The following is a 12,331-nucleotide window of genomic DNA, read 5'->3' as shown; positions in this document are numbered from 1 at the left end:
AGAGACAAACATTAGAGAGAAAAGCAACGCAAAACAACATGAAACAGACCTCAAAAAATAACAACCATGAGGTCACTGAAGACAAAGCTGGAAAAGACAAAAAAAGAATAGTAAAAGAACAACAACTAACTAGCTAAGAAGTCTTTATCAGGTTAGCAGCCTGATCCGCTAGAATATGTATATTATCAGCACTAGCCTTCACCTCATCATTCTTACTAACATCCTCATTCTTCTTAGAATGAACATGGGTATGTTTGGTTGGTCCCTCAGTCTTAGTCACTAGAGGGGAGTCTTGCCCCTTGTCAATCTCATTCCTCTTCAAGGGGTTACCCATATTGTCCACCATCTATTTAAACAATTTTTCCAAATTTCCCAGTTTAGTATCCATTTTCAACACCTTCCCCTGAATACTAGTTATCTCTTTATCCATAATCCTTTGTTTGGCTTCAATGATTGGTATCTTATGCATGATATTTTTCATGTCTTTTGCATTCCAATTGCCTCTGAGAGTTTGTAAATATATTGGCCCAATGTACACTCACCTCTGGCAATTTTTCTGACTTGTGCCATTTCCTTACCCAGCAACTTCATTTGTTGTTTAAGGAATCCAATCTCCTTCAGAATTGAACTCGGGTTACCAAAAAGACCCTTGGATGACCCAAGCCCACCTTCAATATTATCACCCAGATTTGGACTATTCCCTTATTCTCCAACATCCTCATTATTCGACTCCCCATTCTTCCTAATTTGTGACCTATCCTCTTGTTGCCTTAAAGATTTTCTTTTCCTTTCCAACCAATGAGCCAGAGGCTCATCATCAGAAGGAGGAGAGACCTGATCATCTTGAGGGTCCTTACTAGTCTTTTGTTTACCTCCACTCCTCTTATTGTAGTGGTCTCTCACTAATTCCTCCATGAAGTTGCTTTCCCGGTCAGAATCATCTTCCTCAACAATCTTTTTATTCTTTTTGGAACTGCCACTTGAACCCTTTTTCAAACTACCCAAACCCCCTTTGGCTTCATCTTGGGTATCAAAATCATAGCCCTTATTCGGGAGACTCCCTTCCGTATCTTGATCAACCCCTGTCAAACTACCCTTGGGTTTCACAATCTTTTTAGACTTAAAAAAATTCATTATTAGGACCATAAGACCCTCATGGAAAATATGCTCACCATTAGAGTCTTTTTGAATAGCCTGAGTGGAAATGCTAAGAGACTACAGTAAATAAAAAGGAAAATTGATCCTAACATCATGCTGAAAGTGATTTTCCAACATGAAATGATACCCATACAACTTATTGAATCTCCCATCTAAAGTTAGATATTCTATTATCACAAAAAGCACAAATTTCCATGGTTAAGACACAGAGGTCGGGTTGTAATATGAGTTACCTATTTTAACCAAGCAACTTTTCTCCTGCTTTGTCTCCACAAAATCATCAATAGCCCTATCTGAGAGCTTCCTCTCCCAATAAAAATTAATCCCATCCATGTCCAACCCTATAGCCTCTGTAATAACTTCTTCGGTAACATCCATGTGTTGGTTCCCAACCATCATAGAGCCATCCTTCCATGATTTGATAAACTAGTGCATGATAGCCAGATTGTTACCTCTAAGCCTTTCCATATACCCTGTGAAATTTCCACACTGCCAAATATCCCACACCTTTGACTTGTTCCTCCACTCTAAGAAGCTAGCTAGCTCCACCCTTTTCCTTTTACCCCCCATATTCTCTCCCTCAAATTTGCTATTTTCGTTCTTAGAAAACCCCAAATCACTCTACCACTGAATGCCACACCACAAATGAAAAAAGGAATGGTAAAAATTGCACAAAATCTGTGTGAAATTCTCGCCTTTCTAAAAATCATAACCAACTCCACTCCAAATGAGTTCACCTCATAATTGAAAATCATTGACATCATCATAATTAAAATATTTTTTCTTAGATCTCCATTTATCATACTCGATAAGATGGCAACCATCTAGAGGCAAGGACTCATAAAAGTCCCAAATGATTTTATGATCAGTGAAACAAGCCACATTCGCAGCCCAATCAACAATACGGTTGGCTTCTCTAAAATTATGAGTTATAATGCAAGTTTGAAATTAATTTATAATATTAATAGCCTTGAAAATAATATTGCTGATAGTCCACGAAGGTTGATTAATTTTATTTAAACTATTAATTATATTGAGGGAGTCACCTTCCACCCATATGTTCCTCAAATTCATACTTTTAGCATAGATAAGACCATGAAGAGTAGCAGAGGCTACTGCAACATTATTAGTTTGACTCCCTATTGTAATAGCCATGCCCCCCAAAAAGTCACCATTAGAGTTTCTAATAACAATTTTGCATCTTGCTTTGCTCGGGTTCCCTTTCGAGGCCCCATCAAAGTTTATCTTAACCAATTCACCAAAGGATAGCCCCATCTAGCGTTATCCCTTGGGTTAAAATCCTTAATATTCATTCCCAAACTCTTTATGTTCCAGCAATTAAGCTCCGCTTCTTCCCACTCATTACAAGGTTGCTGTCCAGAACCAACAATTTTAATATTTTCAATCATAAGGACCTTAATTTTATAGAACACCTAATCAGGACTGGATTCGACCCCTCTAAAGATCCTATCATTGTGCTCCTTCCAAATGCCCCACCAGAGATAAGGAGGAATGAAGTCCCACAATTTGACAATCAAAGCATTCTTGGACAGAGGCATCCAACTAGAAAAGAACAATTGGATGGTAACATGGAAAACCCAATCCACTTTTAGTAAGCTTAATGTTTTATCCCAAAGCTTCTTGGTCAATGGACAATGCAGCATAATATGATCCATCGATTCCCCTTCATTCTTGCAAAGAACACATCGATTAACAATGATAACACCTCTCTTCTTAAGATTATCAAGAGTCAAAATTTTATTTTGCAGAAGAATCCAAAAGAAGATATTAACTTTGGGTGTCATACCTTTCACCCAAGTCTTAGCCCAACAAGGTTCATCATGGTCATCGAAAGAGTTAGCATAGGCTGAAGCAATGGAGTACATACTATTGGGATTAGTTTTCCAAATCAAAACATCTTCTTCATGGTTTAAAAAGATACATTCAGACACTTTGTAGGATAGACTTCAACACAATAACCTTACCAGCCTGACTAATGAGAGAACCTTTCCAACCAGCAAGTTTCAAGTGGATTTTATCAATCAGCAAATTCCAAAAGCTGTCAAGAGGAGCTAAACCCAAAGGTAAACATAGATAGGTTCTAGGCAGAGGACCGCTCTCATAGCCAATAATCTTTTTGATCTTATTTTGTCTAGCCTCACTAACATTGATAAAGTAGATGACACTTTTACTCTAGTTAAAGAGACATATTTTTCTGGTAAAAGAAACATATTTTTGTGGTAACCACTTTATAACCACTTTACAATCTCTTAAAGAGATATTTTTCTGGTAAAAGAAACATATTTTTTTGGTAACCACTTTATAACCTACTATGACATTTGATGCAAGGAGGATGTGTTAATATATTCTTATTACCAAACTCTATAACTAGGCTACTTCCAAGCCTACCAAACATATTACCATCATGTTGGTAAACATATTGTTCTTTCTTTGATAACTTTCAAAATGCCCAAATATTTAAAGAACAATTGAATACAATAGTTAGGAAAATCTTACTTGATAACTAATTTCCCTATGAATTATAGGTACAACTCCCTTGTAGGTGATTTTCAAAGAATTTGTTTGTTTGTAATCCTACTATGGTGTGTTCTTGACTAGAGAACAAAAGAGATAAACCAAGTTAGACCTAGACAGGAATAACTTAGGCAATGGGTTGGTCTTGAAATGAGATCAACTCTGAAAATTCACACATCTTATGAATCCACATAATTGATTATGTAGTTATGAAAACTTGTAGTATGAATAAAATTTAGGATGAAATGATATGAAGTCACAACAGAAATATTCCTTCTAACTTTAGTAAATTTTAGATTACTTTGTCTATTCGTTAAATAAAAAAGAGAAACAAAGCTCCATTTGTCCTCAAAATTCTAATCTAACCCATAAGAAATACACTGGCTAACATATACATGGAACAATAAATAAATGGTACCAAATTCTTCTATTCTTGTCTCTGCAACAAAAGAGCAATTCACACCAAAATTTGCTGACCCCTCTATTATTAGAAGAAATTACATTTATAGTTTTTTTTCATCTCTTAGTTCTAGCAGAGATTGATTAACAATAGGTTATCATTGAGTCCTTGGGGAAAGTCAATTGATGGATATGTATAACACTGAGCAAGATGGTTAAGATGGGTTTCATTGCCAACACGTTGGTCAATCTGACTGAGCAGGAGCTAGATGATGTTGTTAGGATCATGGCTGAAATATATAGCCTTGATCTTCTTGTTGGAGAGAAATATAGCACTAAATTTGTAATAAGGGCAGAAAGGAGAAGGCTTGATGAAGTAGAGAGGAAGAAGCATATGAAATTCTTTGCCGTCATGGATGGAAAACAATGCAAGAGTGATGAGATACCCTAGACACATTATCTGAGGAAGGTAATTTTTGCCTATCCATTGCTACATATGTTTGGATGGAAGAGTTATCATTATACTTGGTTATAGATACTTTCTTAATCTATTTTTTGCCTTTTTTCCTTTGGGGGACATATATGTTCTTGAGAAATTAATCAATTATACAGTTGCACATGATAGCTGTAGTTTGTTCTTCTGAGAACACCATTTCATACTCTAGTGCCCACATTTTCCTCATGTTTGCTTCTAGATATTCTCCTCACAAAGTCACATAATTTAGGTCATATTAGTAGGTAGCCTCTAAAGCTATAAAAAAGTAAATACTTGTAGCATTATATATACCTTTGTGTAGAAACAGTTTTAATCACTCTTCCATTAAAATGAGAATTGAGAACTATTTCATTTTTCATATTATTCTGAGTACCATTGTTGCATCATTTGTAAATATGCAATTATTTTTTATGCTTCAACTCCTTAATGGGTTTTAAAATGTGTCTTCTCTGATAGTGTCAAATATGGTAATTTTCTCTTCTAGGATTGATTTTGTGATAGTTTTTAGCATTGACGTTATGATGATTCTTCAAGATATCTTATACATCATGAGAAAATGCATTTTGATTATGAATCATGTACTATGATCAAAATTGATACCAAAAAATATCTCATAGTCTATTCAAGAAGAGAAAATAATTATCAAGTATAGATTTTGGAAATCTGATACACTTTAGTAATTAAATATGATACATATGTGACATGAACAATGATTAGTGGTGAAGGGGGCGAGATTCAATAGCTTCTAAGATTCATCATTTCTATATGAAATATATTCTTTGATTTATTGGTTCTTTCTAATTTTTGTTGAAGAGGACTATATATGGATTGTAAGGGTCTATTAGATCATATGACGATAACTTAGTTGGGTTGTTGATACAAGTCTATTAGTGGAAGAACCTAACAAAGATAACACTATGATTCTTTCATAGAATAACTATCTGTTGAACTTGAATATAGTAAATGATCATGTGTTGCTGCTCGAAAATATTGGTCATTTGAGTACTAAGGTGAGTGGGCTAATGACACTACCTGATAATAACAACTATTGCAGTGATCAACAACTCAAAGCTTGCAAAAAGCAGAGGATAACGCACTCAAAAGAGTCTAGAGAAGATAGGCAGAGAGAACACCCTTTTAGTGTAAGTGAACTAGGAGAACTTGCAAGCAAAAAAATAAAAAGGCTTGACTATTTATTTGATCTCTACGAGCAGTATGGCAAGTTTCTACTAGATGTTCAACACATCACTAAGGAAAGAGGGGAGAAATTTCCTACAAAGTTATTTGTTTATAATGCACTACAATCACCTCAAAAAGATAATGCATAGAATTTAAAACCAAATCTTGGTTCTTTTATTCAAATAAGATTAGATAACTTATTAAGAGAGAGTGATACTATTTGTGACATGGATCAAAGTGTATTTACTTTGTTGAAACTGTGTTTCAATTAATAATGCAGTAAATCTTCTTACATGTTTAGAAAAATGTTTGAATGTGTGTTGAAATGCATGCTTGACCCCATTCAAAATGCTTTGCTTTGCTGTATAATGCTCACATTCATATTTAATGTGGTTGTGTTTGCATCCTGGTTATCCATGAATTGATAATACTCTATTATATTGACATTGATGTCCACAATATGGAATAGTTTTGTAGATCTCCATAAACCACATGTGGAACATGATGGAAAACCATGTGTTTTTTTTGGGCAAATTGGCCTCATGGCTCTATATGACAGTTTGTTTAGTCAAGTTTACAATAGCCTTAATTTTATTTATGATTGCCATATTTCTAATGCTCAACATACTTTCTTAGGAGATAAATAAGATAGATGATTTATTTAAATACATTACACAAGTTAAAGTACATCTTTCTATCATGCAACTAGACCTTACATCATCCAAACTTCTCGTAATTGATAATGAATTCAAGGATTCAGAGTTCAAAAAATAATTGAGTGAAACTATAGGTTCTTTGCTAGAGCTACACATAGTTCCAATTTCAATGAAAATAATGAAGTGAGAACAAGAAAAGCACCATACAAGCTATTTATTCCTATAACAAATTTAAACTACAAACTTTTTTTTATAAGTATGCCAAATTTTTAATTTGTGATTAGTTTTGGCTAATTATTTGTGATAGTTTGTTTGAAAACTAACTTACTTCCATACACTTACCATTCCAAATGGTACATGGACCTATTTTGGACAACCTTTAAATATGATAGCAAAATCTTGTTAGATATTTCATGATAAATCAAAATATTGTCTACCAATACATGCATATATCCAAGAGTCGAGAGACCTTCTCAAGTATTAGATGGAAGACCTATTACAATATTCTTGTAAAACCTAATAATTAAGCTTAAATACCATAATACGATGAAGGGAAATTCTTAAGTTCTTCTTAAAATATCATGAACTTCAGTCAATGCTAAAGGAAAGCTATTACTGAAATGATTCCCTTTAGATCATTACAATATGTCCTCACAAATTACCTAACCTGAATAACTACATCAATGCATCTCATATATAGATGTTAAAAAATATAAATGTCACAATAAATGAATCAATCACAATAGAATTTGTCAGAGAAGATAAGTTTTTATAGAGGTCATTTGACTATTTGTGCTCTTACTCTCAAATGGTTCTTTTGCTTTAGGTAGATGCTTAAATTTTTTTTAGACTTAACTAGCTTTTGGAAATCTTCTTGTTCAATGGATTGAATTATTCATTTTGAAGCTGCCATTAAACTAATTTCATATCATTATACCTTTTTGATCTTCTACCATTGTTATTATGCACCACTTTTTTTTTTCAACATCTATAAGATTACCACTTTACTCTTATTCACTATGATTGAATAATATTTGTAGTAGTTGCATAAGGTTTAGTAGGTTATTACATTCTGAATGGATTAAGAAGCAAATGGTCATGGTATTAAATGTTTTAGGTTAAAGGTCATTTACTAATTCTTCTCTTAATATATCTACAGTAGTGCTTTTATTATAGGGAGATGCTTAAATTATGAGTTTGACTATCTTCTAGTAATCTTCTTCTACATTAGATTGAACTATTCCTTTTCAAGATACCCTCCCTTTTGATCTTTGACTACCATTTTTATACATAACTTAATTTTTTTTTTTAACAATCATGGGACTATCTCTTTATTTATCAACTATGACTTTTATGTCACACACATAAAAATTATTTCTATCATGCTTAATGACTGCCCTTGCTGACATGCTCTAGTTTCTTTAAGACTTTTTTGGATCAAATAATTAGAGTCTAAATAGATTAAGCAACAAATGGTCATAATATAAAAAATTTAATGCAAAATTCCATTCACTAAATATTCTTTTATTTTGTCATATTTAATAGGTCTTTCATTTAGGTAGATGTGTAAACTATCATAGCAAATTAAGTCTATCGTGCTTAATGCCATCGTGTTCTTAATATATCTATAATAGTGCTTTCATTCTAGTTAGATTCTTAAACTATTAGGCTTTGAATAACTTTTGACACTATTTTCTTAATCATTGGACCGAGTTCTTCCTTTTAAAGCCACCCTTAAACTAATTTCATGTAACCATATCCTTTTAATCTTCTACTACCATTGTTATGCATCACCTCAAAAAGTTGTTAACAACCATAAGATTATCTCTTCATTCTTTACTTATCCACTATGACTGTTGCACACATAGATACTAATTAAATTTGTCACTCTTTATGACTTTCATTGTTGATATACTCTAGGTGCTTTATGGCTTCTTTTGATTAGGTTTAGTAGTAATAGATCAAGATGAAAATTCTCATGATATTAAATGTTTTAGTCAATAGGTCATTTGACTATTTGTGCTCTTAGTCTCAAATGGTTCTTTTTTTTAGGTAGATGCTTAAATTTTGTTAGACTTCACTAGCTTTTGGTAGTCTTCTTGTTCATTGGATTGAATTCTTCATTTTGAAGCTTTCCTTAAACTAATTTCATATCATCATACCTTGATCTTCTCTCTATCACACCCTCACAATGATATAATTCAGTTATGAACTCCTCTATTTCTTTTATTTGATCCTCTTACATGAGTTCCTATTCTCCAATGTCACAGGTTTAATATCTTGCTATAGGTTTTCTCTCGATTGCAAACAAATACCAAAGGGCTGCAATAAACATTTCATTGATTTTTTGGGGGTACTCTTTCAAAATAATCCTTTTCTTCTCTAATCTCTATACTTCATGAGAGTGATTCACTTCACACTCATACCAATCCTCATTCCCTTCCTTGGCATAACACTTTATTCTTTCCATGTGCAATTGAGATTCATACTCATCATCTAATGTCCAACCACCTATGGTTTCTTAGAGTTATCATCTAAGCATTGGTTGTGAACATGAGATTGCATGAATTTTTTTAAAGGTAAAGGTCCAAAGTTTTCATGGTGTGACAATGATGGAGACAAGGCTATTGGTATTCCATAGGTGCTAGGAGTTTGACTTGTTGATTGAGAGCATCCTTACACTTTCATTCTTTTATTGCTCAAGTGCTTCACTTCTCACCACCTCCAACCTCTTTGTTGCCCAATTTTTCTTACTTGAGACTTGTAAGCCAAGACCTACCTAGGGAAACCACAAAAATTCCAAGCAAAAAGGTTTCCCATGGTTGGTTGTATGCAATGAGGCAATGGACTCAAAATATCACAACATTTACTTTGACTTTGTGTGAGTATTTACATATTTACCCTAGAAAAGGATTGTTTAGGTCATCATGTTTTGCATGTTCAAGCACAAAGGGTGATAAATCTTGATAATTATTATAGAAAACTAATAGAGGCAAAGAAAATCTATTTTGAATATTTGAGAATCGAGTTTGAAAAAACTAATTTGGGAATCTAACTTTGATATCATTAAAGTTGAGGAAAATTACACTTTTTAAGTTATAAATTATCTATTGCTTTACAATATTCTTGATGTGTTTTTGATAAACAATATTTTCTAATGTAAATTGAAATGACAAAATATTTTAGATTCTATTATTGATTTGTGGCTTTGCCCATGTAAGTGAGCTCTATTATTTGTAACTCATTTTGATTTGGCTTACTATTTGGTGTTGCAGATGATATCTAAGGGCACACAAATTTCACATTGGTCATTAGTAAACTTTGCTCAAGGTGTCCCTACTAGAGCTGTTAAAGAATTTTGTCAAAAAATACCTGACCTATTTAAACATTACTATAAATGATGGATCTTATCAGTCACTATATAGAGATCAGGTACAGTGGCTTTATACCAACTTTGAATATTAAAAATGTAAATATAAACCATTTCGAAGAAGGAAGAGTTTAAGAGTAGGTAGATTCCATTAAATTAAATCTAGAATTTGATTCCAATCAAGATACATAAAGAGAATGCCCCACACATAAACGATGTAAAATAAGAAGTGTTACAAAAGTTATTATCTAATTTGAGATCTTAGTTTTTTAAAAAAAGTTTAGAATATGGGGGTGGTCGGTTGATTGATTGGTAGTTACTAAGTCTTTGTAATTAGAAGTTAATGTTTATATTATAATGATATTTTTGAGTGTTGATTAAATTTTATTACTGGTAGGAGGAATCAATTTAGGGAAAAAGCCATAAAGAGAGAGCTTCCAAGAAACTTTTTTGGAGGGTCCTTTATCAAAGAGTCCTTGTCAACACAAATATCTTGTAGACACTGGGATGAAACAAGAAAATTCATTGTCAAAAACCAAAAATCTTATCATAAAATACTAAAATTTTGTGCTGCATCAAAGTAGGAAATGATTAAATACAATTTTCATATGTCATGCCTCATGAAAGCAAGAAATTTTTTAATAGAATTTTCATTAAACATGCATGGATGTTAAAAAGACTTCATAGACACAAAGCCGGTAGCCCCATGGTGGTTAGCTTTCTCTATATTTAATTTGATATTGATTGATTTAATGATTATCATCTAAATTGTTGAAAATGTCTGTATGTATATGAATATGAGCAGAGTAGTATTACTAGGAGTAGAGTAGAAGGATGATTGTACAAGTAGAAGTTATAGAGCCTTAGGCCATGAGTATGGGAATGTGTCAGTGTGGTAGAGCTAGTAGTTATATCATTTATAAATCATCTTAAATGATACTGACTAAGCTTATGAGTAAAATCTTTATGATTGAGAGTCTCTACCTTAAATTAATCGACCTTTTGTTTAGATCCATATCAAATTTTACTTCCATTTTTACATACTGGTTTTGTGAACATGACTATCTAGTAGTAGCCTAATAGAGATCTTATGATGTTTTTGTTGATTTAATATTTACATATAGTCAATGATAGAGGTATGATTTGTGGCCAGATTTGTTATCTTCAAAGAATTGTGACAATTTCCATCTAGAAGGAGTTTGTAAATTAAATATCTCATGTGGGTGTGTTTACCACTACTTAAACCAACATTTCACCCCTTTCTTCATAATGTTGTTTCACATCTAGGGAGTAATTTGGTGCAACACTAATTCTATCAAATGGGCTAGCTTGAAAGTTCATCCCATAGTCTATATTGAAATGGATTTAACCCAATTGCTTCTTGACTCTATCAAGATTTTAAGCCCTAGTTTGGGGTCCATTCAATGGATAATATATGTCAACAATTCTAATACTTATTTATATTTTTACAAGGAAGGTTCTCTTATTAGAGACTGCCCTCATTGAAAACTCCTAACCTCACACATCTTCAATTAAAAACTCCACCCCCAACTCCATATGCAAAAAATGATCAAGGTACAATCACATTTGGACTTGTATATGTAGATAATATTTTAACCTCATCCATTTGTATCCACTTGTATTTCCATCAATACAGGTATGTGAAATCTCATCTCAAGGTGGTGGTAGACCCACCAAAGACCTGAAGATAAATATCCAAACTAATCATTGACCAGGCTAGTGATAACATTGGAAGATTGGTCAAAATTTTGACCAATCTTGGTCGATGTTTCCACCTAATATTGGTCATGAGTATGGCATTATGGTTGATCAAAGACCAAAACTGGTCACAAATTCGACCAACATTGGTCAAAATTTCAACCAATCCATTGGCGATGCGTTTGTCATCCTAGTCATTAATAGACCAAAATTGGTTCAACTTTTGACCACATGTTTGTGCCCATTTTGACTAATATTGGTCAAAATTTTGACCAATAGTTGGACCATTTTTTGGTGGCCATTTCGACCAAGATTGTTCAAAAATTAGACTGATAGTTTGACCATTATTTAGTGGAACTTTCAACAAAGATTGGTTAAAATTTTGACCAATGGCCACCAATAATGCCTATTTTGACCAAATAATTGGTCAAATTTCTGAACAATTGGAGGGTTTGTCAAAATTTCAACAGAAAAATTTGACCAACATGGGTCAAAATTTGGGCCAATTTTCATAAATGGGTCAAGATTTACTAGTGCTTATAAATACCATTTGAAATTTCAATACTAACTATTTTAAATTACAACTAAAACTATGAAAACTCTTTCATACCTCGGTTAATGTCTCTGAACTAGCCATTGGGATAACAACTCCATGATCGATGGACTGGCGAAGATGAGGAGTCTTAGATGTCAACAACTATGAATCATATAATACAATTGACATGTAACATGAAATATAAAACATGAAACATGAAAATGAAACATGAAACACATATAATCAAATGAATTAAATTTATATGAAATAAATGTACCTCTACA

General features: G+C 32.9%; 1 pseudogene; it reads left to right on the top strand.

Annotated features, from left to right (window-relative positions):
- The first annotated feature begins 4,288 nt into the window (after positions 1 to 4,288).
- Positions 4,289 to 5,916, top strand: LOC149534566 (floricaula/leafy-like protein pseudogene; annotated as a pseudogene).
- The last annotated feature ends 6,415 nt before the right edge of the window (positions 5,917 to 12,331 follow it).

The sequence above is a fragment of the Cupressus sempervirens genome, chromosome 10 (assembly GCF_028749045.1).
Source record: "Cupressus sempervirens isolate cs-2001-9-10 chromosome 10, ASM2874904v1, whole genome shotgun sequence".
Classification (NCBI taxonomy): domain Eukaryota; kingdom Viridiplantae; phylum Streptophyta; class Pinopsida; order Cupressales; family Cupressaceae; genus Cupressus; species Cupressus sempervirens.
Note: the sequence above shows the minus strand (reverse complement) of the source record. Positions and strands in the feature narration are given on the sequence as shown.